Genomic DNA, 21,103 nt, shown 5'->3' with positions numbered 1-21,103 from the left:
CGCCTCAGCCCGGGTTTGAAATCCTGCACCGACCAATCACAGAGAAATTTATTCCTCCCGCGCTGTCCTTCTACGCTGCGACGCGCGCCTCAGGGCCGGGGGAGGGGCGGGGACAAGACTGGGCATGCGCATGGTGGTAAAGAGACGCCAAAGGCAGCCATTTTGACTATGGTCAACAGGTTTTTATTCTTTTTTCCCCCGTAGCCCTTGCCTGAAGCCATTCAGGATACCATGTTGACTAAGGGCAAGTGATGCTTCTTGAGTGCAAATTATTCTTGGCTTCACTGTTTCCCCCAGGCAGGAAAGTTTTTGGAAACTGTCAACTGAACAGTGTCGAGTCTTTTTGTTGAACGGAAGAATTCTGGAGAGAGATAGGACAGCAGTCATTTGCAACCATATTTACTGAACTATATAATGCCTTCATTCATTGATGCCTTCATCCAGGTGTTCATTTATTAAGTGCGCCAAATTCGTAACAAGCCCTTTACTGGGAATCGGAAAAATAAAGATGATATGATCTCTGCTTTCCAGTAGCTACGAATGGAGGAGACAGCTCTGGAAAGCCAAAATAAATACAAAATGAAAGTGCTATAATTCCATTTAATAAACGTTCATTTAGAACTTAGCATTAGCACGGGGATTTCATACGTTTTCATCCAGCCCCATGGTGAGAAATACATTTTACATTACAGCCAAATATCACAGAACCCTGTACTCCGAACGTTTCTAGTCTCTGTCCCCACTCCGCCCTGCCCCATGTTGGTTGTCCCTTTGTCATTGAATTTATTACTCAGTAATGAGCGATACCCGCAATTTGAAAAAAATACTGGCTAACGCTTAGAAGAAGCACTGTGGTATAATGGAAAGATCACAGGTTTTGTAACCAGAAAACTTGACTATATTTAAACAAATACCGATGAAGCGCTTTTGTAAGGCAGGCATACCACTGAACCAGCTGCATTACCACTTTCTAACCCTTCTGTACTTCACTTCCTGCAACTGTAAAATAGAAATAATAGTACCATCCCTGTCTCACAGGCTTATTCTCAGGTCAAACAAGAGAGTGTGTGGAACACTTTCAAAGTTTACACTCTGTAAACTGTAATACAGATTGTTATTAATATTATTAGGGAAGAGATGAAGAAAGGAAACATTAACTGTATGTATGTTATCTCATTTATTTATTTATTTTTGTGAGGACAATCAGCCCTGAGCTAACATCTGATGCCAATCCTCCTCTTTTTGCTGAGAAACACTGGCCCTGAGCTAACATCCATGCTTATCTTCCTCTACTTTATATGGGACGCTGCCACAGCATGGCTTAACAAGCAGTGCATCGGTGCGCGCCCAGGGTCCGAACCTCCAACCCCCAGGCCGACCAAGCAGAGCGCATGCACTTAACCGCTGAGCCAGCCCCTGTGTTAGCCCATTTAATCCTCCACACCCTTCAAGCACTCACTGATTGCATCAGCCTGTGCCTCATTAGATACCTATAATACAATTAAATAAGTGTGAGGACAGAATATGTTTAAAATACTTTAGAAGCACAGATCAGGAAGCGATTAATCCTATCTGGGGAGTGGGAGTGTTAGAAAAGCCTATACAGAGACTTGATATCTGAGCTAGGACTTGTCTGAATAGGAATTTACCAGATAGAAGGGGGTGGCAAATTCCTGGCAATGGGAGGATCATGTGAACTCTCAGGAATGAGTCACGAGTATATTTAATAAACATACAAGCAAACAATTTATGAAGGTTTAGGGCTGTGAAGGAACATTTACCTCAACATGCAGGTGATGTTGGGGCTTCAGTGGGTGTGATGCCTCTGGGCAGCTTTGTCCTGAGGAGGAGAAGCAGCAGCTAGCAAAGTATGTTGGGACCAGACTAGGAAGGGACTGGACTTTATCCCATAATAGACACAATGACAAGACAATGGGGCTTGGACTGACTTTGACTAGGTTTGCATTTTACATAGGTCATATGCTCAGATGGCATGGAGGATTGTCTGGAGAGGGAAAAATCTGAAGGTAAAAAGACTCTTGCTTTATCGTTAGGGAGAGAGGACACGAACTGAATTAGACCAGTGGCAGTGGGGACGGAAAGGAGGGGTCAGGTGGCAAAGATATTCATGAAACGAAATGGCCTTATTAAATGATTGGACCTAGGGGTGAGGGAGAGAAGGGGGTGTAAAATGACTCAGCTTTCTCCTTCTCTCTTTCACCCCTTATCCAATTACTGAGCGAGACTCTTAAGCATCTCTTCTATGTGCCCACTTTTCTCCTTGCTACCATAACCACCCTAGTCCAATTCAGTAGTCCAAGCCACTAAGGAAACTGTTCACCCCTCATCCGCATTCTTTACACCCTGAGCAATCTTTTAAAAATGCAATTCTAAACATGACCCTCTCGTTTAAAATCATTAATGACTTCAACTTCCTCCTCAGTGAAGACAATTAACAAAGCTCTCCTAACTGGCCTTCTTGCCCCTGAGTGGCACTTGCTGACCCTCTGGCATTTGCACTTCCTCTTCCCCAGCCCCACCGCCCCTTCACCTGGCTAAGTTACGCGCACCCTCCTGGGCAGCTTCAATGCTTCCTGCCTTGCTCCAGAGGTCTCAGAGGCCTGGAACCAGGCCTTTGCTAGGTTCTAGGCGACAAGCTCCCCGAGAACCCTGTACCTCCCTTTTCATACATGACACTGCACTTGTTTCATCTTCCTGGTTCTTCCAGGTACCAGTTACACAGCCTTTCGCAAGTCATCTGTACTTCTGCTCACTGGTCTATAAATGGAAATCATAATAATACCGAGTTCATAGAGTTGTTGAGAGGAATAAATGAGATATCCATGTAAAGCACTTAGCACAGTTCCTGGCACACAGTCAGTGCTCAGTAAAAATTCCTTTATCTTCCCTGCTAGACTTTAAACTTCCAGAGAAGGGGAGATGGCACTCTTCTGATTTACTGTTATGTTCTCCCGCTTTTGCAGCTCCAATAAATGGCCATCGAGGGAGCGGAGCTGAGTTCAAAGGGATGCTGGTAGCATTCCACCAATCCCTGTGTCCCAAAGGATGGATGGGGGTTGGAGACACTGTCCCCCCTACATCTCCCTCCACCTAAGGCACAAGCACACCCCTCGCATTCCACTCCACCCCCTTCCCGGCTTCACCAGCTGGTGAGAAGAAAGCACAGGAAAGGTCAGGCTGTGTGTGTCTGTGTGTCTGTGTGTTTAAGGGGGGTTCCTAACCCCCCTTCTTCCCAAACTATAGTTCTCTGGGTAGAGAGACATCCTGGGGCTGCCCCTGTAACGGGAAAAGCACGAGAGCTGGTGCCAGAAAGCATAGGTTCGATTCCCTGCTCTGCTACTGGTAGAGGCGCGATCTTGGCCTGGTTCGTGAATCTCTCGCCTCTGGTGAGACCCACTCGCCGGGTAGTTCTGAGCTGCCAGCGAGGTAATGGCTGTAAAAGAGCTTCCGTTTACTGGAACGCGCCGTCGGAGGATGCACGAGGACCATTACGCCGCCTCGCGCCGGGAGCCGCTAATGGGATTTATGCTAATGGGGCGGCCGCGGGTGAGCGCCCCAGCTCTCGAGCGGCGGGCCGCCTGCCCAGAAGTCGCCACAGAGGAACTGTCACCAGCCGTCCCTGGGCAGTGGGGGAGGCCTGGCGGGGCGGGGGGAGACTCGGTCCCTGGCTGCGCTCCGTGTGGTCACCGCCCAGGGTTTGTCCTCATCCTCTCTCCCCCTCTCTCTTTCTGCCTCCCGGTTTCTTCTCATTTGATCTCATTTGATCTCTACCTCCATTCGAGAATTATTAATTCCCTTTGTCAATTAAACCAAGATGTGCTGAGCACTTCTGCGTTCCAGGAAGTGTGCCAAGCACGGAGGTGGGGTGGGGTACAAACAACGCAGAGGGCGGAGGTGGGCACTGTGTTCTGGGGGTTCAGGGAAAGCGAGCCACTTCTGGCTGGGAACCAGGAGAGTCTACCTGGAAGAAGAGGCATTTGAGCTGAAGGATGGATAAGATCCCAACGGGGAGGGGAATGGGAAGTGAAGACGTCAGGAAGCGTGAAGAGAAAATGAAGTCAACCCAGTGCAAGGATCTTGATGGGAGGGGTGGAGGGTGGGGGGTAAGACTGGAAGGAATTTTGAGAGCACGGGGTGAGAGACCTTGAACACCATGCCAAAATAAGTTAAATTTAATTCTTGAGGCACTAGTGGGCCATGGAAAGTTGCTAAGCAAATGACAGGCCTGTACTTCCTATTTCTCTAAGAGAAGCAGCAAAGCACAATGGTTAAATGCATGGGCTCTGGCGTTATATGGCCCTGGTTCAAGCTCTACTTGCAGTACTTATGACCTGTGTGATGGGGCAACATCTCTGTGCCTCTATTTGTCTACCTATTAGATGGGGATGATAATTATAGGGTAAAGGGCTGTTGGGAGGATTAAATGAGACAGTTTGCTGGGGCTGGCCCCGTGGCTTAGCAGTTAAGTGCGGGCGCTCCGCTGCTGGTGGCCCCGGTTTGGATCCCGGGGGCGCACCGACGCACCACTTCTCTGGCCATGCTGAGGCCGCATCCCACGTACAGCAACTAGAAGGATGTGCAGCTATGACATACAACTATCTACTGGGGCTTTGGGGGAAAATAAATAAATAAATAAAATTATAAAAAAAAAAAATGAGACAGTTTGCAAAACTCTCAGCACAGTGCCTGGGACACAGTAAGTGCTCCATAAGTCTTAGTTATTATTATTTTGTTTCTCCCTGTCTCCCTCTCTGTTTCTTTCCTCTCTTTCTTCTGACGACTTTTCTCCATCTCATCAAAAAAATGAAAACAAAAAAAAATCTTCCCAAATCTGTGGTTTTCCCTGCTTCATGCCTAGGAATCACTCTCTCACAATGAATAAAATGTTAAACTAAACCAGACTCTAATAGAACCAAGTCCCCTTCAGAAACACACCTGTGCCTCTCCAACGTGCCCAGGCTCCAAGCATCTCCACCAGACTCCAGCCTCTTTAAAAACACAGATCCATCTCTAACAACATGCCCGACCTTCAGTGGGTCCCTACGCTATACAAGCGGTTCTCAAACGTTAGTGTGCTTCAGAATCTGCGAGGGTTCTTGTTAACATGCAGACCGCTGGGCCCCACCAGTAGAGTTTCTGATTCGGTAGGTCTTTGAGGGGCCCGAGAATGTGCACTTCTAACACATTTCCAAGTGATGCTGATGCCACGGATCTGAATCACTGCTTTATAATAGCTATCGCATGGCTACATCCAAGAAGGTAAAGTAGCCTCGCCATCCCTTTCTCACGCTCTGCTGGTCATGAGCATCTAAAATATGGATCCAAGGCCTAGAATCGTGAAGAGTGAGACTCAGATTTTCTAAGAACTTTCCAGGTGATTCTGATGGCCCAGGCCTTCTACTGCCCCCCCACACTCTTGTATTCCCCTCCTCTCTGTGCCCACTTCAGCTAACCCTGTCCCAGGCAAGAGACACTGCCTGCCTGTGCTTTAGTCAGAGGACACTTGGCTACTCTGGGTTCAAGGTGGCTGGAACTGTAGGGAGACAGGCTGAGAAGAGGGAGAAGAGAGGAGCTGGTTCAAAAAAAAGACCAGAGATTTATGTAAATTGTAACAAGTACTACTTCTACTAACTGTTAACCCTAGAAGTCAAGCCAAGAGCCAGTCCTCAAGAGTCAGACCTGGAGTCAAATCTAGGCTCTCTCCTTCTCTGTTCAACTTCTGTTACCTCCAGTGTTAAATGAGAATAATAGCATCTACTTCCCAGGGCTGATGTGAAGATTAAAAAGGAAATTATGGATGCAAAGTTCCCTTCCACAACCACTTTGCTATTCACCCAGAGCTTCCACACGCATTTCCTTAGATTCTCCCAACAGTCCTCTGGGTAGGAAAGGCATTGTTCCCACAATTGTTCCCATTTGACAGATGAGAAAGCAGAGTCTCAGAGAAGTTAAATGACTTGCCTGGAGTCTGTGCAGTCTAGGAATATGGGGGAAAGGGCTTGAAGCAGAGCTGGCTGCTCCCCTCCACTCATCCCTCTGTTTGTTCTTCTGCCGTCTCCTCCCCTTAGATTCTTTTTGCAGCTCTTCTAGGCACGTTTTACCTGAATTCAGGGTGGGGGCTCTCTGCACCTCTTGGAGATGGTCCTGTTCACCTACTCCCTCAACCCTCTGCCTGCAACTTCCTCCCTATTTAGGCACCTGAATTCAAATTCTGGTGCAAGCCCCTCACTAGCTGTGTGAATTTGAACAGTCTCTTCCCCTCTCTAGGCCTGTCTCCTCATCTGTGATGTGAGGAATGGTTTAAATCTGTGGTTCCAAAACTGCAGCTGCCTTGGAGTGATCACAGGAGATTCAGCCCCTGGCTCCGTGAAGACGGTGAGTAACCCATCTGGGTGTAACTGATTGTGTAACAGTTTTGTTGCTGGGGATGAATAAAATACAAATGAGTTTTAATGATGTGATTCAGAACTCAGTCATTACATACTTTATCAGTCAACACATCAAAAATACAACTACTAAGATGTCGCAGTTGTGGAAATTCTTGTGGAATTCAAAAGGATGGAAACCTCTGGTCTAAATATTCTCTGAAGGCCCTTTCAGCTGCCATGGTACCAGCTACACGAGAGAAGGAGCTGTAGGCCACCAGGGGGCGCTGCAGCCCTGTGCGATGCGGACACTGAGGCTGTGGGCAAGAAGGCTGCTCCAAACGGGGAGAGGGTGGGGCCAAGGTCCCAGTCCTGGGTCCACAGACCACAACTGACCTGTTACACACCAGGCTCTGCTACACACCAGGCTCTGCAAGAGAGATCTATCTCCAGAGCCGGGGGAGGTAAGGGACCCAGAGGGGACAGTGACCTGTCCCAGGTCACTCAGCACTGTGCACACATCTGTGATAGTGAGTGGTAATTCTTATCTGGTTGGACCTTGAGTTCCAGTTCCTGGCCTGCCACATAGAAAGTTTCTCACATTTCTCCTCAGCTTTCGTCAGGCAAGGGGAAGGGGGGAGTGAGAGAAAAAAAGGTACTGAACAAGGTCACAGATGACCATCCCAAGTGAGTGACCTTTGCACGAACCTCAGGAGTGCAGGGAGCAGATGGAGACCTGTGGAGCAGGGAAGGCTTTCTGAAGGTGGAGTTGGGGACAATCAGAGAGGAGCAGAATGTCAGTCCAGGCAGGGGGTTCTGGCTAAAGAGGGAATAATTATGAGAAGACCTTTGCTAAGATGTGGGCCTGCCTTTCCCAGCAATAGGAGACAGCAGCTCATGGCCAGAGAGGAGGACAGGAGAGGCCAGCACCCTCGCTCCACTCCCTCACCCCCTCACCCCTCCACCCCAACCCTGAACCCTGGGCAGAGCTCTGACCCAACTCAAGCTCTCCAGTCAGGAGTTTCTCCCTGGCAAGGGCAAGAGAACCTCAAAGGGAGAAGTGGGCTCCCATGCACATACCCCAGAGGATGAGGCCCTATCACACTCATAAACTGTCATCATCCAGAAGACTTTCCAGCCCAAGCTGAAGGTGCACCCAGACAGACAAGTGCTCACCATGATGGGACACAGGGACTCTCCTTACCCTGGGACAGACAGATACACACACACACACACACACACACACACATGCAAACGTTCAGGGTTGATTTTAACAGAACAAATGAAGAAGGGCCCAGGGCCTCCAGCCCCCTCAGGCCAGAGGACTGGACACCCCCCCACCTCTGCCCGCCACACCCCTGTTCTACATGTGCCACCCTCTTCTACTCCCTGGCCAAGCTCCACTCATCTGCTGTTCCCTTCTCATGGACCCCCAACTGGCTCTGAGCAGCAAACTCCTCCCCACAATCACTCTGCCCTACTCAGCCCGTCTCCCCCTTTGCCTGGGTTCTGGGCACCAGCCCTGACCCCCAGGCTGAGTGCCTCCCACCCTCCCATACCTCTGGCCCTTCCATGGTGCCTTTCTGAGGTCTGCCAAGCCGGAATGCTCATCTAAGCAGGGAAGACCAGGAAAGGCAGCCAGAGGAGCAGGGGGCATTCATATTGGCAAAGCTTCTCCGGGCAACAGAGTGGACAGCAGGACAGGCGGGGCAGGCCAGTCACTCTGGAGAGTGTGGGCACACCCTGCCTACCCCCGTCTCAACAGGACCATCTCCCAAGCTTAGAATTTTGGCTCCGACACACACACATACACACACACACACAAACACACACCAGGCCTGTCAGCTCTGCAGAAGTCTGTTTCTCTGGGGCCCTAGGACCTGCTCCCTCATGGCTCACCAAGCTTTTCCCATCTGCTTTCACAGGGAAACCCTCAATCATGGGTGCCCCCCAGAGATCTCCAAATTCTTGAGTCTCTTTCAGCCTACTAGAGACAAGGCCAGGTTGAATCTGGGATCACTGCAGCTGCCCCACTTACAGCCCACCCCCAGCACCTCCCTCCCACCTTGGCGCATCCCTCCCGCCTCGGTGAAGCCTTCAAGGCTGGGAGGGAGGTCAGAATGGAGCCCATCCTGGCAAAATGAGAAAAGATTAGAGCAATACATTTGCTGTCAATGGCAATAAGGCTGCCTGAGCAGGGGAGGAGGAATATTTGATTTCGGGCTCTCGGGGGGTCTGCGTGGAGGAGCACTGGCAGCCTGCAGCCCCAGGCCTGATGGAGTGGGGAGGGCTGGTCCCAGCGCCAGCCAACTGGGGACCCTGGTGTCCCAGCCCTCCCATCTCCAGATCGACCCCATCCTCCACAGTCACTGCAGGGTTCCAGCTCTCTCCTCCCTCCCCTCCCATCCTGTCTCCCTTTTCACTGCCAAACTTGTTTTCCTGAAGCAGTTTTTCTACTCGGTGCAGGGTGATGGAGCAGAAAGAACACTGCTCCAGGGGCTGGAGAGGAGGCCTGGGTTCTAACTCCCGTACTGCCTCCAAGCCAGGGACTTCATGCAAGTCACTGAGCCTCTCTGAGCCTTGGGGCAGGTGAGGTGGGGGGACAACATGGCATTTGGTATCCTGAGACCTGGGCTCAGCTCAGCCACTCATCAGTTCAGTGGTCTTGGGCAACATCACTTAACCTCTCTGAGCTCCCATTTACTCATCTATAAAATGAGAGTGGAGCAAATAACGCCTATGTCCTAGGAGGGAGGTGAGTATCAACAAAGCCAGGATAGGAGAGCTATAAATAATTGTGCGGACAGCATTGTCTTGTTGTTACCTGGGATTCGTGTTACGTTCCCTGGCTGAAGGATGGGCCTGAGCCTCATCCAGAAGCTCTAGAGGGTTCCTTGCAGCCCCAGGATCCTGGTTCTGGGCCCTGCCCTCCCCAGTGGGTGGAGGGTGTAGTCTCTCCGGGAAAGGCAGATGATTTCTTGGTCAAACGGGCCTGAACTGAGAAGTCAACTCTCCTGGACCAATCCTGGAAGACATTCTGAAGGAAGAGGTTTCAGAAGGAGCTGGTCAATAGTGTCCCTTTCCTAACTCCTCCTACCCTCATGTCCATGTGTAAATGGTGCCCCCTGGAGTTGTGCAGTGTGGTGGGTCTGCCTGGATACCAGTGAGACAACTTCTGCCCAGCCACCAGGTGAATGGACAAGGTGCTGGGCAGGAGAGGGCGCTGGGAGGCTAGGAGTTGGAATTAACATTTATTTCCAGGCTGCCTGGAAACACACGCAGTGTTTTTCATACAATATCTGGTCTATCCAACAGACCGAGAGGTAGGTGTAATTGACAGGGAGGTTGAATAACTTGCCCATTGTTATCAGCTGGAAGGAACCGCGACTCAGGTCTGCCAATCCCACCCTTCCACACTGCCTCCTGCTGGAGCAGAAGACTCGAGGCTTCAGTCCCAGGCCTGGCTCCTCGTGGCTGAGCTGAGAAACTGAGCAGATCTTTAAGAGGACAGCACTACTTAACCAACTTAGCACAAAGAATGCTTTGGAAAGGGTAGAGCCCTGCCCAAATGCTTTATACCTCATGTGCTGCTTCTCTGGTTTCAACCTCATTTTCCACCGCTCCCCTGCATGGTCCTCTCCTCCGGCCAGATCTCCTCACTCCATTTTCCTCCTGACACATCACACTGATTCATGTCTTCCCCTCCCCCACTCCCTTTCCAGGATCTCACCAATCCTTTGAGGCCCAAATTAGGGGACCTCTCCTCCATGAAGCCTTCCCTACCACCCAAAGTCACAATTAGCATAGATTTCCTTGACTTACTATTCATTTTTTATGAATATGTCTTGATTTCCCAAAAGAGTCCCCAACTGATTCTCTGAGGGCATAGACTATGCCACCTACCTCTTTGTAATGTTGGGGCTTGCATAGAGTCTGGTATATATTGGGTGTTAGAAAGACTTTTGGGACTGGCCCCGTGGCTTAGCAGTTAAGTGCGTGCGCTCCGCTGCTGGCGGCCCAGGTTCAGATCCCGGGCGCGCACCGACGCACCGCTTCTCTGGCCATGCTGAGGCCCCGTCCCACATACAGCAACTAGAAGGATGTGCAGCTATGACATACAACTATCTACTGGGGCTTTGGGAGAAAAAATAAATAAATAAAATTATAAAAAAAAAAGAAAGACTTTTGCAGCTGGAGGTGATGCTTGTGGTGATGGTGCTCATGATAGAATCCATATTCAAGTTTAAAGTAGAGATAGGAATGGTGGTGACAGTGCTGATGGCTGCGATGGCAGTTGTGGAGGTGAGTTTGACAGCATGGTGGTGTTGGCAGTGATGGTGGTGATATTGTGGATGTGTGTTTGAATATGGTGGTAGTGATGGTGGTAATGATGGTGATGGTGGGGATGACAGTGGTAGTGGTAGTGATGGTGGCTATATTAATTATCTATTGCTACATAACAAATTACCCCAAAACTTCACGGCTCAAAACAACACACATTTATTATCTCATAGTTTCTGTGCGTCAGGAATCTGGGTACAACTTAGCTGGGTGCCTTTGGCTCCAAGTCTCTCACAAGACTGCAAACAAGGTATCAGCAGGGGCTGCAATCTCGTCTGCAGTCTCTGGTGGAGGAGGATCTGCTTCCAAGCTCGCTCACATGATTGTTGACAGGATTCAATTCCTCTTGGGCTCTTGGACCTTGCTGGGCATTAGCCTGAGGCCTCCCTCAGTTCCTTGCCATGTGGGCCTCTCCATTGGGTAGCTGACAACATAGCAGCTGGCTTTCCCCAGTGCAAGTAAGAGTACCCAAGATGGACGCCACTGTCTTTTTGTTGCCTAATCTTGAAGTCATGTCCCATCCCCTCTGCTGAAGTGAGTCATTAAATACAGCCCACACTTGAGGGGATAGGATTACACAAGGGCATGAATACTAAGAGGAGGGTGTCATTGGGAGTCACCTTGGAGGCTGCTGACCACAATGGTGATGGTGGTGATGATGACGGAGGAGGAGGAAAGTTGGAGAATGGTAATACTGATGATGGTGGAGGAGGAGAGATGCAGAGTGCTATTGGATCAGGGATGGTACAGTACTGGAGAGTGAAAGTATTGGTGTCCATACTACAGTTGAAAAGTGGTTCCTCCAAACTATATCTGAGCATAGGAATCCAGCTGAGTAGAGCCAGATATGCAAGACCCACCCTCCTCCATCACACTCCAGCCCCATTCCAGGTCCAGATCCATATCCATTCCCCTAGAGTCCTCCCTCCCCATTACTTTCTTTGTTGATCACCCCCACCCTAGGCTGATGCTCTCCTTTAGACAACTAATGAGCTAAGTAATTGCCAAATGGAGAGCAATTACCACCAGCAATCAGAGAGTGGTCAGAGGCCCAGGGGAGACAGAGGGGTGCTGCCAGTTTGGGGGCTGGGCTGTGGTGCTCTGAAGTTGGATAAAGCCATCCATCCTATCCTATACTGAGTCTTCATGTCCTTGGTCTCCAGATCCATATCCCTATAGGACACAGCCCACCACCACTAATTTATCTTCCCTCTCAATTTTTCCCATAGGCTTTAGGCCAGAGCTTTGCTGATCCCAGGGGAACCCATCCTCTTGAGTCCCCTTGCCTCCATCTCCTGCCTCTAATCTCTCCCCACTTCTGACGACCTGCTATTTCTTAAAATCCCCCCAATATCACCCCTGTTCTTTGATAAGCACAGAAGGGTCTCATCTTTTCTGATGGCTCATGCCTTCAGCGACCACTGCCAAGCCCCCTAACCTACTCCAATGCCAGGGCTTTTTGGTCTGGCAAGCCAAAATAAAGCTTACTTACCTGGAAAAGTCTCTTTAGGCAGGAGGTGATATTGGGTGTCATGGGGCCAAGTCCTCTTGCAGTAGGATCACCAGGTTGTGTGACAGAGGTAAAATATATTAGATCAGGAGTCAGGAAACCAGGATTCTAATCCCAGCTTTGTCACCACTAATTGTGCCACTTCTGCTCTCTGGCTTCTGTGTCCTCATCTGTTAAATGGTAATAGTTGAAGGTAGAGGCTGAATTAGATGATCTCTAAAGACCCTGCCAGTTCTAAACTTCTCTGATTCTGATTTGCACGAAAAGGGTAGAGGTTGAATGGAGGGTGATAGCGACGCCAGAAGGTCAAGGGCCACACAGCTGAGAGAAGAGTTTCTGTTTGCAGAGGATGGTCAAGCCTGGTCACAGTGGGGATCCTTCGTTCTGTGCATTGTAGGAACCCAGGGCCACTCCAACCTTCCTTTCTGGCCTCTGCCCAGGCACCCCACCCCCAGGGTGCAGGGCCTTAGAATCTCCCACTTCCCCTCTAGCCCCTCGTCAGCAGGTCCATCTGCCAATTCCAAGACATCGCTCACCTCTTTTGTTTCCTTTCTCCCTCCCGACACACCCATCCTGTCCCCACCCTAGTTCAGACCTTTGCCTCCTCTGCTGGACCTCAGTAAAGCACACCTAACTGTCCTCGTGCCTCCCACCCCTGGGTCTACGGGACACCTCTCTCTCCTGGTTCTTCTCTTTGACCAACCTTCCTCAGTTCCCTTTGTCTCTCAGCTACCTTTCCTGCCTCCCCTCCTTCCATTCACTCCTTAAATTTGGGTGAACTCCCTAAGGCTTTGCCCTTGGCAGTCTCAGAATGGCAACATAATAACAAAAGCAAAAACAGCTAGGATTTAATGGTGCTTATACTGTACAAAGGGCCTTCCATGGATTTTCTTTTGATTCTATGTGGGAAACTATTCTGTCCCATTGAATAAAAGTCAATTTTGCCTTCATGGAGTCTCTGAAAACTGTCCTTTTCTTTTTATTTATATTGCCACTGCTCTAATTCAGGCCCTTAATACCTGGTCTTAGCCCCTTGCTTCAGCGGCGAGCTGACAATAGCAGCGGACTTAGCGGCTGATGAGAAGGAAAGGATGTGGTTCCAGTTAACCAATCCACCAAGGGCTTTAGACTTAACTTACAGACCAGACCCACTCGGAACACAGTGGGCTGTACTGTAAAGATAAGACACTCAGAACTAGAATCATTTTGGGGAAAAGATTAGGGTCACACACAAAAATTCAGAATCTATGATTGGTCTGAGCGTTAGGAAGAGAGTTCCTGATGAAATCCGCGAAGCGCTGTATAACAAAGTCCAGGAAAATCTCCTTGGAAGCCCCACCCTGCCAGGACCTTTGTGCTGGGACCCACATCATCTCCAGTCCATCCAATCTGCAGCCTCACCCTGCAGCAGCAGGTAAACCTCGACTCTCTAGTTTAAGTCAGGAAAATCCTACCCTAGGAAGGAAAAAGAATAAGGATAAAGAAAATAATATTAGAACTATTGAACAAAGAAATTTAACTTCATGATATTGTTTTTGTAATGCGCTTTTTTGGGCAATCCTCATAATATTGTTTGTTTTGTCTGCTTTTTTCTTTTTTATGAGGAGATCAGCCCTGTGCTAACATCTGCCTATCCTCCTCTTTTTTTGCTGAGGAAGACTGGCCCTGGGCTAACATCCATGCCTATCTTCCTCCACTTTATATGGGACGCTGCCACAGCATGGCTTGCCAAGCAGTGCATCGGTGCGTGCCCGGGATCCAAACTGGCGAACCCCGGGGAGCCAGAGCAGAGTGCATGCACTCAACCGTTTGCGCCACCTGGCCGGCCCCTGTTTTGTCTGCTTTTAAATATATTTAAAGCTTTTAAGAAAACCTGATTTATGAAGAGTTTGATTTTATTTGTAATCAATGTTTAAATATTTTGGGAAATATAATTTACTAAATTCATAAGTTTTTTGGTGTAAATAGTATAAGAATATTCAGGGGAATTTTTTTTTTTTTTTGTGAGGAAGATCAGCCCTGAGCTAACATCCATGCCCATCCTCCTCTTTTTGCTGAGGAAGACTGGCCCTGAGCTAACGTTCCTGCCCATCTTCCTCTACTTTATGTGGGACGCCGCCACAGCATGGCCTGACAAGTGGTGCGTTGGTGTGCACCGGGGCCGTCAGCCGCGGAGTGCATGCACTTAACCGCTATGCCACGGGGCCAGTCCCAGGGGAATGTCAATAATTGAATAAAAATTAATAAATTGGACATCAAAGTAGAAAAAATAATGAGTATTCCTCTCCATGCCCAAAAGTGCCTGAGACATTAAAGAATTTATCATCCTAAACCTCCCATCTGTGATTTCTGCTGACTTCAGTTAGTTCCCATTCTATTGCCAACACCTCCATGACCCTGCTTCCTCATCTATAAAATGGGATGATATTACTACCTAAAGAGGGTGGTTGTGAGGATTTAATGAGAGAATTACTTCCACAGCACTTAGAACAATATCCAGCACACAAATACTCAATCATGTTGGCTGTCTTCATCTTTCCCCAATACTACTTTGTTCATGCCACCTTCTGTTCAAAACTCTTCAGTTGCTCCCCAGTGACCCAGACAAATGCAAGCCCCTCCACACGATGTCAGGAACCTTCATGTCCTCACCTCTGCCTGCTCCCCAGCCTTGACCCTCACTATTTTCCCTCACCCACCAGAAAGACGAAATTACTATCTCTTTGCTTCACCCTGGTCCCCTATCATCATTTCTTCCATACTGTTCCTCCTCCTGAAATGCCTTGCCTCCCTCCCATGCCATTACGGCCAATTCAAACTCCTACTCATCCTTCAAAACCCATCTCAAATGCTATACATCCTCCAAGACACTTTCTTGGCCATAATCAATTCCCTCCCTCCTTGGAGCACTTTATTAGTAGCTCTTTCCTGGCAAGCATCACATTCTGTCATACATCAGAGTCAATTACTTATGTGTCTGGTCATCCTAGTTGGGCCATAAGCTTCTTAAAGACAAGACTCACTTCTAATTGATCTTGGGGCACACACGGCTGCCCTGCCCAGGTCCTGGTGTATAATAGGTGCTCAGCTAACAGGTGGCAGATTCCTCTAGCTCTGGGTAGTTGCAGCATCTAAGCAGAAGCAGCAGAGACCTGCAGGCTCCCCAGGCCAGTGTCCCCACCTTCCTTGGCCTACATAAACCATGGGGGCACAGCAAACCGAGGGAGCCAGCAGTCCGCGTGCACCAGGGCCCACGGGGAGGATGGAAAGATAACAGAGCCAGATTCCAGGAGCATGTGGAGCTGTGTCTGCTCAGCTCATCAGCATTCCCCCAGACATTCGGCCCCTCAGTCAGTCAACAATTCTTTTAGACTCTTCTGTGCCAGGCCCTGTGTGAGGTGTGGCTGACACCAAGGCTGGTGCCACTTCCCTAAGAGTATGGCCATGTGCTGGGGCTCCTGTGTGTACACATACATGTGCCCACGTGTGCACCCCACAGGCCCCGGAGTCCCAGCCACTGAGCCATTTGTGAGCCCAGGCTGAGAGGGCCGCCTCTTAGCCTGTTTCCAAACAACTCCCCTTTCTGCGCCAGTCCGCTGCTTCTCCCGTCTGTTTGCCCCTCGCCTCCTCCTCCCTCTGTTGGGGCTGCCGCTGATGATGAAATTTGGCTTGCAACACCCTCTTCCTCCCCTTCCTGCAGGCCTGGGAGAGGATTAAGCCGCTGGAGTCTGAAATCGGAAAGATCCCAGCTTCTGCTCCCCAACACCTCCCCTTGCCCCCTCCCCTCCTTGTCCATGCAAAACCAGAAAATTAATCTCCCCTTCTGCCCGTGATATGGCGGGCTGCACTACAAGCTGGGCGTCGAGATAAAGCAAGGAACTGCAGGACGGAGCCCCAGCGAAGGGGCCCCGGGTGGGGCCAGCCTGGGAGATAAGGGCCTCTCAGCCCCATGAATTATTCACTGGCACTGCCTCCTCTGGCTCGGAGGCCGCCCTGGGCGCTGAGATTGCGCCTTCCAGAGGGGCCTGGGTAAGGTGGGAGGAGGGTCCATGGGAAAGGTGTGGGCTGTACAGGGGTCCTCCTGTGGGGGGGAGCGGAGAGAGGGAAGGACTGTGCTTAGCTAGGGGACAGCTCAGAGCCACAAGCGCCCTGCAGGGCCAGCTGATGCAGAGGAAGGAAGGTGTCCCCAAGCCTAGGGGACTCCCAGATGCAGCCATGGCCCCCAGGGATGCTCCTCATTTATGCAACTCACTAAACACCATTGAGCAGCTGCAATTGCCAGGCAGGGCCAGGTCCTGGCATCCTAGAGCTGAGACACAGTCCCTGCCCTCGAGGCACCCAGGATCCGACTGAGTGTGGATGGAGCACAGTCCCCTCCCGGGGAGCTTCCTTGTACACACCCCATCCCCCCTCGCCTCCTCTGGAGGTCAAGACAGCCGCTGCCCACTCTGGGGGAGCACCTCGCCTTGGGGAGAGGGTGCGAGGGGAGGACAGAGGACAGACCTGCTCCCTGGGCAGCCAGAGCCCATAAAACAGAGAGACAAGGGCAGCTGGTGCAGGAGGGAACTGGAAGTCAGTGCTAGGGTAAGGGATTAATAACCAGGGAGGTTTCCTGAAAGGGGAAAAGCCCCAGGCACTTGGTGGGCCTTTATTCTCTCTTCTCAAAGACCCAGAATTTTAAAGCAGAGTGGGACCTTAGCTGTCTCTTCCCTATGTCTATTTCTACATCTCTCCTTACTGCTTCTCTCCATCTCAATCTCTCTCTCTCTCTGCTCCCTGCCCCTCCTCCTCCTCCCTCCCAACCCTGCATCTGCCCTTTTAATCTCTGCCTTGGCCCCAATTTCTCTACCTCTCTCTTGTTCTCTGCCTTTCTCTGTCTCTCAACCTCTATGATTTCTCCTTAATCATCCCTTCCCTCTGAAGCCGTGACTCCCCAAATGACATGATGACACACAAATTGGGACTTGTGATGGAAAAAAGGTGACCATCTGCCCGCCCCCAGGGAGGAAGGGAGGAAAAAGTAGTATCCAGCATGGTCCTGAATGTGCAGACGAACTGCCAAGACCCCGAGAGAGGCAGCAGTAGCAGCATGGGGTGAGAGCTCCCCAGAGATGCACTGGCACGGGAAAGAGCCTGAGACACCCAGAGAGCCAGGAGTGAGAGGTGCTGGGAGAGGGTGAGGACCAGAGGCGCCCCCTTCAGTATTGCAGAGGTGGGGACCCAGCCTGGCAGGGAACCTTGAACCCGCCGACTCCTGTGGCAGATACAGAGCCCCACACTCGTGAACCAGTGAACAAGGCACATTTTCTGAGACCCACACTCAAGTTGGAGAGGGAGGGGTGCTGAGGGGAGAGGGAGAAGGGGTGGGGAGTGAAGAGGGGCCAGAATGAGAGGAGGACATGGGGAGGAGGAAAGGGTGAGCCCCTGAAAGATGGAGAAGGCAGTGACTTGGGTGGGAAAGGGAGGAAAAGCTAAGTAGGGGAGGAGAGAGAGTAGAGAGAGGGATGAGGAAGAAGACAGGAGAACAGCACAGGTTGGGGGCGGGGGGAAGGCAAGGGTAGCAGAGAAAGGAGAGGGGAGGGTAAGAAGAGCATTTGGACCCGGAGGGGGGGCTGTTGATGGGTCCCATTAGCCTCAGGTCCACAGCCCCTTCCCCTCGCCTGCTAATTAACTCCTTAATTGTCTCTGCATTTGCTGAGCTGGCAGATGAAGCGGATGCAGACAGATTGGGGCGTGTGTGATTTCACGCATGCGGGGAGCACAGAAGAGCTGCCTGGGAGTCCCAGGGGGCCTTGTCCCCCTCTTTGGCCCTCCCTCCTCTCCCCTGTCTCTGAGAGGCTGAAGGGTGCTTCTGCACCTAGAGCAGATGGGGCCATCTGCAGGGGAAGTGTCCATGGGGAATTTGCCCCCATCAGCCCTACAGGGATAAAAATATTTGCCACTTTCAATGGAACACCTCCTGTTTACTAGGCACACATTGTTTCATCACTGTGGGCATTAGCCAGATTTTATGGTTTCTGGAGAAAGTGAGGCTCAGACAGGTTAAGTAACTTTCCCAGGATCACACAGCGCTGGTGAAACAGAGGTGGGCTTTGAATCCGGGTCAGCATGATACCAAAGGCCTGGGTGGGTCCTGGCCAGATGCCTCATGCCAGCGGAGGGAGGAATATCTTCAGGCCTATTTCTCAGCCCCAGGGGAGAAAGGGTACTGTGGTCTAGGGACTGCAGGGGCCAGAGAGGAGGGAAGTGTGGACAAGAAGCCAGAAGGCGAGTGAAGGAGCTAGGATCTGTCACGGCCTGAACAACAGGTAGGTGGGCCTGGAGAAGCAAGAAGGAGCTGTGGGACACTAGTCACAGTCCTTGGATCCCTCTAGTGTCACCTTACTAAAGCCGACTTCCCCTTTTCCTCATCCCTGCACCAAAAACCCTTGTCGGTGAGACCTGCCCCTCTGACACTCTGTGCTGGTGACCCTGGCCGGTCCCTCAATTTCACTCTTGGCCTTTGCACTAGAGTCAGTCGTCAACACGCTCATCTCTCCTTTGACACTGAGAGATCTTGAAGGCAGGGACTATGCCACTCCTCACCACATCCCCAGGACCAGTCCTGGGGTGTGACACAGGAAAAGCCTCAATGAACGTTTGCTGAACTGTACAGGTCGGGGAGGGGTGTGTGTGTGTGTGTGTGTGTGTGTGTGTGTGTGTGTGTGTGTAGGGATCCATCTCACCTCAAATGAACAGGAAACAATAGCATGAAAGACTTAGGTTGTGCATAAGAAAGAACTTCCAAGGCTGGGGCCTGTCATACAAGGAATCATAACGAAGCCTTGATTCAGGCCCATGGATTCTGAAGATCAAGGTTTCTCAATATCAGAAGTCTTGAAAAGTTAGGAAATCTTGGCCCCACCCACAGAGATTCTGATTTAATTGGTCTAAGGTGGGGCCACAGCATCAGCATTTTTAGAAGCTCCCCAGGTGATTCAAATGTGCAGCCCGAGTTGAGACCCACTGTCAAACTTGGCAGCACTGGGGCCAGCCGGGTGGCGCAAGCGGTCAAGTGCACGCGCTCCACTGCGGCGGCCCGGGGTTCGCCGGTTGGGATCCTGGGCGCGTGCCGACACACTGCTTGGTAAGCCATGCTGTGGCGGCATCCCATATAAAGTGGAGGAAGATGGGCATGGATGTTAGCCCAGGGCCAGTCTTCCTCAGCAAAAAGAGGAGGATTGGCAGATGTTAGCTCAGGGCCGATCTTCCTCAAAAAAAAAAAAAACAACTTGGCTGCACTGGTGGTTTTACCACTGGATCCAAACACTAATGCTAATAATAATAATGACTTATTGAGGATTTACTAAGTACAAGCTAAGGTGCTAAGCACTTCCTATGCATTAGCTCATGTAATCCTCAGAAACTCCTGTGGAATAAATATTATTCCCATCTTATAGATGAGGAAACGGCTCAGAGAGGGCAAGAGACTGGCCCATGCTAATGAAAGGTATGGCCAGGTCTAGAAGCTGAGATTACCTGATTCACATCTCCTATCTTCTCCTAGACGCCTCCTGAGCCTGCTCGTTGGCCTCGATCAGTCCTTGCCAGCCTCCACCTCACCTCATCACCTTTCTTCCACCCCCGCTTCTCCCACAGTAACATCCCAGGTGACTGAAGCAATTTGCAGCCGTTTGAAGAAGCTCCACGTGTCACTCAGCTTGCCAGGATAGGGAGTTAGGGGAATTACAGATGCTCCAAGATGGTTCTCCCCTCCTCCTGAGGACACTTGGAATTCAGGAATCAGGCTCTGCCCAATGCTTCATTGACTCCCTGCTTGGGGCCCTCCCAGGCGGAATTCCCACTCTCAAATGCCCACCTTGGGTTGATTCTAAGAATCTGGGAGAGTGCTGCCACCCAGTGGCTGCCCGGGGACATGGCAGCCCTCGCGCACCTCCTGGTGCTGCTGGACAGCTCCCCAACTCAAGACCAGAACCGAAGAGCCTCCCTTCCTTCTGGCAGCACCGTGCCCAGGCTCCTAGTAAACAGATCCCATTCTCCCTCCTCTACAGTCCTAAGCCCACACTCCCTCTACGGATTTCCAGCTCCCTTCTCTGGCTTCCCATGTGTCCCCTGACCCCAACCTTTGACAACTTTTCATCCAACTTCTTTCCACTGTGCCAGCCCCTTCTCATTTCACGTTCTTTCTTCTAACTTAAAGCCCTGGGAACACACCTCTCACCTCCCTTCTCCCAGAGCTGCACCAGCCTGCAAGTGGAGTGAACAAGTTGCTAGAGATAGAATTCTGGTCCCCCTCAGCCCCTCCTCATCACCTGACACCATCAGACCTCAACAGACTCTGTGCTAAGAGCCCCTAATGAGCATCAGCAAATTAACAACTTCCCTCTGATTGCTCCTTCTCTGTTAATTGGATAGGGAGGGCCCCCCAAGGCCTCTCAGAAAGGAGGAGGGAGGGAGAAAGGTGAGGGCTACAAGAGCAGCTCTCAGCTCTGGGCTCAGGGCCCCAGAATTCTGCTCCATGCCTGAGTACAGCTCCCCCTTCCATCCCTTCCTCACCCTGTCCACTCTCACCCACCTAACTCTCCATCCTCCCAACACCCCCCTCCTCCCTTCCCTTTCCCTGTTTCTTGACTGTCCAAATTCCTTTGACCTCTGGCTATTTCTCCTCCCTTCTCTTTGCTCCTTCTTTAGAGGTTTGGCAGTGAGGAGCTGCAAATATACCCAAGGCAAGCCCAAGGCTACAAGGATGGGGTTTGGGTAGCCAACGCTGTGTGTTTGTTTACATATGTGCATGTGTGTACGTGTCACATGTAGGTGGGGAGCAGGGATAAGAACAGGTGAATACGTGTAAGCTCGTGAGTGCCTG

Source organism: Ceratotherium simum, chromosome 17, assembly GCF_057802395.1.
Source record: "Ceratotherium simum simum isolate JZ-2026a chromosome 17, ASM5780239v1, whole genome shotgun sequence".
NCBI lineage: Eukaryota > Metazoa > Chordata > Mammalia > Perissodactyla > Rhinocerotidae > Ceratotherium > Ceratotherium simum.
The sequence above is the reverse complement of the archived record's forward strand: the minus strand, read 5'-3'. Positions refer to the sequence as shown.